Raw genomic sequence first — 7844 nt, forward strand, 5'->3', positions numbered from 1 at the left:
TTTTCCATTCTAATTACCTTGATTTAAGTTTACCATTAATGATAATTATGATAATGATAACTATAATATATCACTAATAATTATATGGGTATTAACAAAAAAAAAGATGAATTAATTAGTAACCTCTCCAACATTTTGAATGATTAAAATTCAATTCAAAAGTTGAGATATTAATTATTAATTTAATTCGAGCTTAATTACCTGAAGAAAATTTTCCTTCTCTTTTACCTTTAATCAATTAGCTGATTAATTTTCTAGAAACCAAATTTTCATCAATAGTTAAACTATTATAATTATGGCTTATTAATTATTAACAATTAAGAAGCTAATCATTGATCAAATTGTAGGTAAAACAACAACAACAACAACAACAACAAAAAGGAAACCAATCAAAATTAACTATTAACAATCAACAAATTTTATGAACAGTTGGAATATAGTTAATTGAGTTTGATTAATACACACAGAGAGAGATAAGTCTAATTATCATGATTACATGATGATTATAATAAATTGTCTCATTCAAATTCACATCCCATACAAACTAATCAACTTAACACCAACAATTAACATGAGTAACAACACGAATCAATGAATTGATTATTTCACATCAAGTAGATTGTAATAGTTAATTGAAAAGAAAAAAAAAGAGTTAAAACAAAATAGAAAATTAAGTACCTAATTAGTACATCATGAAACAATCAACTGATTGTTTCAAATTAAAGTTTCGGACAATTTGGATGAGAGTAGAAAAAAAGTTCTGAAAAAATCTCAGAATCTCTTTATCACCTCATCCTAAGTTCCATGGAAAAGTTTCAATTTGATTCATTTTTACTTCCAATTTCATTGTATTCTTAATATACTATTTTTATTATTCTTTTTTTTATTATTACCTATCTGGTAAAAACTCTTTGCTTTCTTAAAAGAAGAAAATTTTATTCTTCTAATTTTGTTTCTCTCTCTCTCTCTCTCTCTCTCTCTCTCTCTCTCTCTCTCTCTTCATCATCCTTATTCCTTTTCACTACATTTCTCTTTCCTCTTGTTTCAGAATTTTTCTCATCCTTTTCTCTTTCTCTTCTTATTTTTAGAATCTTCCATGGACGAATAAGGAAAGACAACACATTTTCTCTCTCTCTCTCATCATCATCATCATCTTCCAACTCTTTAAGCAACAACATCATCAGTAGTATCTACAGCTTCATACATCAGCTATTACATGCACTTGTATTCTCACTCCCAGTTATCTCATTTTTACTTTGATTCTGGATGAGAATAAGAAAGAGAAAGAGAAAGAGAAAGGCCAATTCTGAGAGAAAAGAAAGTCAGGCAAAAGGAAAGAAGAGAAAGAGAAAAAGGAGAGCAGAAAATTCGTAAAAAAGACAGAAATGAGAAGGTGACGCAGCCTCCAGGAATCTCAATTTCTTTCTTTCTCTCCATCCTCATCTTCCTCATCATCCAGAATCCAGAATATCAGAATAAAGCTTCAACTTGCCTGTTTTAGTTGCTTACCATGGTGTCGATCAATAGCATCACCATCACTATCACTATCACCATCAGTAAAAAGATCAGCATCCCCAACAGAAGCCTCGTCATCATCATCATCATAATAGTTTTCACCATAATCATCACCATCACCACAAGAATCAACATCTTTCAATTATTAGATCAGAATTTTCTGTTTCAAGTAAAATGCTGTTCTCACTTAAATCAATTACTATATTCACATTACTGCTCATTACCTTATTCAAATGGGTTGACAGTCGATCAGCATCTTCATCATCAACTACAACAACAACAACAACAACTTCATCCACAACGACAAGTGAAACCAAAACAACAGAATCAACAACAACAATTACACCAAATGAAAGCTCAGAATCATCAACAACTCCATTATCTAAATCTTCATCTCTCTCATTACCATCAACAGAAAAAGACTCAAAATCATGGACAGTTCGTATTTCTAGACGATCAACAAATTGGAATTTCTCTTCCTCATCACCATCAGCCAATGAACCACCAATTTCATTAAAATTAATAATTAAACTAATTGGTGGAATCTTATTCTCAATAACACTTTTGTGTATGTGTTGTTGTCTCAATTTTCGTGATAAAAGAGTTCCTGGTTATTCAGGTTCCATTCGTGGTTATCGATCTGATACAATGAAAAGAAGAGGAACCCAACAAGCATAAACAACAACAAATATCATCATCATCATTTTATCTTCATCTTCATCTTTATCATCAAATATAAACAAATGTTACTTGTTTTTTTTCCGATTCAAAAGATTCTAACATCAATAACTATATGAATCTGGTGAGTTATTATTTCTGATAATGATCAATAATAATAATCATGATTCGTATGATAATAATGTAAATATTAACAGTGAAAGGCTCAGTGATTATATACTGTTATTGTTCATTTCATCCTCATCATTATTATTATCATCATCATCGACTTTGTTAATTGATTATTATTATAATTCTTAAATTATTTGGGTTACTTTTGGGTTAATCATCAGGAAAGAGCATGAGAATCATGGTGAAAATGATGATTATTATCAAGATAATTAATAACTGTTAATCATTTTTTGCAAGATGAATCAACTTTAATCAACCGTTACAATTTAAATGAACAACAACATCTCTAAATTACTACAATTATCAAATGATTTTCATGAGCAAAAATCAATTCTAATGTTATATTATTATAATAAATTACTCTTAATATTTTGATTGATACAACGATGCGAAGATAATAATGATGATTAAGTGTTAATTGTGACTGTTTATAATCAATGGAAAAAAACTTCATCATTAGTGCCTAACATGTAAAAGTGTACAACAAATCAATACCAACTCTCAAGATGATTAACCAACAATTAACAACCAGAGTAAAAGTGAATCGATTGTAATATTATCACAACAACAACAACAACAATTGAGAAAAACGGAAAAAAAATGAAACCGAAAAAAAAATTTTCACTCAACAGTTTTCAATGTAACTACTTTTAAATTAATTAATGAGTTGATTACCTAATTGATTAATCCTAATTAGGAAAGATAGAGACTCAGTTAAATTGATGAAAGATTATTAATTGATAATAATTAATAACAATTAACTACAATCAATATTACATGTAACTATACTCATCTAGTGGTATTATTATTACAACAACAACAAAAAGGAGCAGGAAAATTGGAAATGATGAAAAAATTAACAAAAGATACAATTAATTAACATTCAATTTATGATATTGAAACAACAATATTAGGATGATTTAAAAAAAAGCAATTAATTAACAATTAACTAATCAACTCATGATGAAATAACAAGAAAACCATTTCAGCTCAAAGTGATTTTTTTTCCTGTGTAAAAACAATTAAATCCTTGTCTTAACCCGACACCAAATTACAATAACTTTTAATTGTTACCCTGAAAACAATTGATTAATTAAAAGACAGAAAACAAGATCCATCATTAACCATGAAACTTATTCCTTACAATCTAATATAATATTTAAACCTCAAGATGATGATGATGATGAAGATGATGATATTATCTTAATGATAAGATTCTGTTAATGATGCTGAATTAATATCTCCACTCATGAAGGTGATTAACTAAATGATGAGGAAAAAAATGTTTAATATATTAAAGTGATGAGTTTATATTGTCACTTGATTGTGTCTTTGAGTGAATTAAATTGTTGGTGATTGTTTATTGAACTTATCATTTGGACAGTCAATGTAAATTGAACAATTAGCACTTTTTTAATTTGGTTAATTTAACTCAACAATTAAGGTGAAGGTAAACAAAAAGACAAACAGTTTCATGTTTTGATGATTTTTGATTAACAGTAAATTTGATTAATCAAATGATTAGATTGATAGTTTAAGGTTATAAGTGGATGATTAGTTTTAATTGTTTCGATTCCATTGAATTAGTGTTATAATTTTGGTAATTTAGTGGAAAAGTTGGTGTGAAATTTGATTATAACAATTAATCAATTTTCTTGTAAACTAAATCAACAATATTGGTCAGTATAAGAGGAATAGAGTTAAATTGTTAGGGTAAACAATCAAGTAATCGAGAAATTTTCGCAATCGAGAAATAAATTGTTCGAAAAATGTTAATCAAATTAAAGTTACTCTTGAGAATTTAGAAAACATGAAAAGTTGAAAAGAAAACAAATTTTCAGAATTTTATCTCTTCAGAAGTGAAAAGTTCTGATGAAAAATAAATACACAAAGAAGAAGAAAATGAAAACAAATTCGATGGAATAATAAATTCTGACAAACATGATTATCTGATTAAATGAGGAGGAGAAAAATTGATCCAACAATCTAAATAAATTGTTGGTCAAATCACAGAGAGAGAGAATGAAAAAAAATTCTCCCACTGATTGTTAGCCAATTGTGATTTCTTGAGTTAATCAAACGAATTAATCATGATGATTCTGTAAATTCCAACAATCAATTTGATGAGGAGAAAAAAAAAGTTCTAAATCTTTATTCATTGATTTTCTCATTTCGAAGTTTTTTTTTCCACTGTCAATCGATATTTTTGCTTCCTTCGAGTTTGAACATTACGAACTCAACTTATAATATGAACAAACTTTCACCATTCAACTGAATAATAATATTATTATTCCTGAATTTATATTACACAAATGAACATTATATTTATTTAATTAAAATCTTTTCTCCACTAAAATGTATTAATTATTTGAGATTATCGTTGTTAATATTATTTGGGATCTTCAAATCTTGGATAATGAATTAACTGTGATTCTTGTTTATATTAATATGATTAATTGTTGGTTTTTGTTGATCATTTGCTTGTTGTCACATTGAATGATAATCATTTCTGATTGTGATAATTGTTCAACCAACTATAACTATTAATACAATTTGATAATACTAATAATCACATTTCATCATTTGGATCGGTAAACTTTTCATGTAAACCAATAAGTTGATGAGAGTGGGATGATGTGGTGGTGAAGATGATGGAGATGATGGTGGAGATGATGGTGGAGATCACCATGTTTGCTCTGTCAGAATATAAAGAGAAAACTTTGTTAATCCTCTTCTCTATTTCTCTTCATCATCTTAATAATCTTCATCTCAATAATAATAATAATATTCACTTTTTCATGACAATCAAGTTAAAGGTTGTGTATGTGGAAGTAGGAGTAGAATTCATAAAGATGAGGACGAAGAAGATGAAGAAGATGAAGATGATAATGACATGATAAGTTCCAACCCAGAAAATGAGTTGAATTATGTATCAGAACTTTACTCAATACCCTCAAACCCTTTCGAACTACTTTTCCCATTCCAACTTGAACAATTTTCCTTAATTCATCATTTCCACTTTGAGGAAATACAATTTCATCAATTTACAATTTGCAACAATCAGTTAATTATTTGTAAAGAAAATCAAATCAATATTTATCATTCCATTAGCTGAATCGTTGAAAAAAAACACAACCATACAATTAACTTTAACTTGACAAGATTATTAGATTTGATTGTGGTTATAATATTGGAGTTTGTTGATTAGGGTAAACATTAATCATGATTAATTATCTGTACACAACAATTGGATTTGAACATTTTTCTTCACTGATTAACTAATTGATTAACAAGATAAATTAGTTGGAAACAGTTTTAAATGTTTAATTTGATTAACAATTGAAAACGTTTAATGCTCATGACAACAATATATTAATTGTAACAAATGTAACTGATTGTTAATATTATTTAGTTTCTAATAATAATACAAAATTTGATCAACAAAACAATCAAACAATTAATTAGGATCATTATTATTATTCAGGAAAGTGAAATGTATTAATGGTAATTGTTGTTGATGATTATTGAAATTGTTCAACTTATTATCTTGATATTAATGATGAGCAAAACTAACAATAACCTTGAGGGTGTTTCAAAAATGAATCACATGGAAAGTTTCATATATAATCCTTATATAACTTGAATCCTCCCTGTTGATGACAAATTATGGTGTGTTTGATGATGATGAAGATGATGATGATGATTGCCAAGAAATGATTATACTCTGGGTAGTCACTTGCGGGCATAATATTATCATTCATGATGATTGATATCATGAAAATAAAAGGTCAACATCTGAATCAGAATAAAATAAGATTCAGTTGTGACACTATTTGTATAACAATACAATTAGTAGATTTAAATTTCAATTGATTGTTAACTATTCATTTCATTGAACATGAAGGTTGAGAGAGAGAGAGAGAGAGAGAATTTTCCTCATGGTTTCATGCTGAACTTTTTTATACTCCAGCATTCAGATGATAATGTTATAAATATATCTCATTGTTGGTTCGTTTTCTTATTCAGAACTTTATTCCTATTGAAAATTGTCACTATCATGCTAATAATCTGAATCGTTCTGAATACAAGGTTATAATGATAGAAAGTCTGGTAACTTTTAGCATCATCATACTTTGAGAAATTGCCTGGAGGCTTTTATTTTGGGTGGAAAAGAAAATTTTATTTTTCAACTTTTGAAATGATTTGGAATCTTTTTTTACCTCCTCCTTCATTCCCAATTAATATGAAACAATTGAAACTATTAATAAATCACATGAATCGAGTAACAATTTGACCCAACAAACCGATTTTGATTGTTAATCATTATTAGACTTTAGGTTTGGAGAAATAAAAAAGTGAAGAAAATAAAATCAATCCTATTGAAACTAGAAACGAATCAAGAACTAATTCTGTGAGCTGATCCCTCATGAAAAACCCTTTCATGACAATCCTCAAATCTAATCCCTTGTTACTGAATACTTACCATGAAATTTAATAAAAGAAAAAGATATTGACCATCAGCATAGTCATGATGATGATGCAGCAAAGAGATGACCAAAGGTCAGAGATGAGGATTGAATGTGAAACAAGGAGAGAGAGAGAGAGAGAAAATCTCCCCGGTGAGAAAATTTTCCCTCTCGCCTTGAGTTATAAAAAAAATCTTCACTTTAAATATCATAGGAAAAGGAAAATGTTCAAATTGAATTTCAAGTTAATCTCAACAATGATAGCTTACTATTCACATGATAGATTCAGATAATGATATGATTTAGAAATTTTATCCACCATGGTTATGGTGATGTGTCCAGATTATTATCCTCAGATTCACTGTGATTCTGACAGATTATAAGAGTATATTGTTTTCAAGAAGGAATTTTCATTTTAAAGCAAAAAAAAAAAAATTTTTCCTCGAACTTGAATCTCAAAGTATAACGAACAAGAAGAAAATAAAAAAGTTCTGAAAAATCTGAATTCTTGTCAAAATCAGAAGTCGTCGAGAATATTTTTAGACATATAATGATAATTTTCCGCAAACATGTAAACATAAACACTTTTTTAATGATTGATGATAAACGGATGATAATCAAAATTAATTGTAAAAATACAATAGCGATCGTTTAATTTTATCTATTACTAACAATTAACTAAATTGATCAATTGTTTCATGAAGCATTGGCAACCATTGTTTTACTTTTATATGGACAAAGAGTTGACATTTTATCAATGACAATCAAAGTTGATTTCATGGTAATGATCATCGAGATGATTTTATCTTGAAAATTGAAATTCCCTGAAAATAATAAATGAACAAAAATGTTGAAATGTTATCGAAATCAGTTCAACATGGATACCATGCAATTGATATTACATATATTGTATATATATATATACTGTTAACCTCATTGTTATTATTAGTATCATGAATTTCATGAGGGATATTAAATTGTAGGGATTGAGTTTTTTGCTTTTCCAAATTGAAA

The sequence above is a fragment of the Panonychus citri genome, unplaced genomic scaffold (genome assembly GCF_014898815.1).
Source record: "Panonychus citri isolate SS breed McGregor unplaced genomic scaffold, ASM1489881v1 Contig00141, whole genome shotgun sequence".
NCBI lineage: Eukaryota > Metazoa > Arthropoda > Arachnida > Trombidiformes > Tetranychidae > Panonychus > Panonychus citri.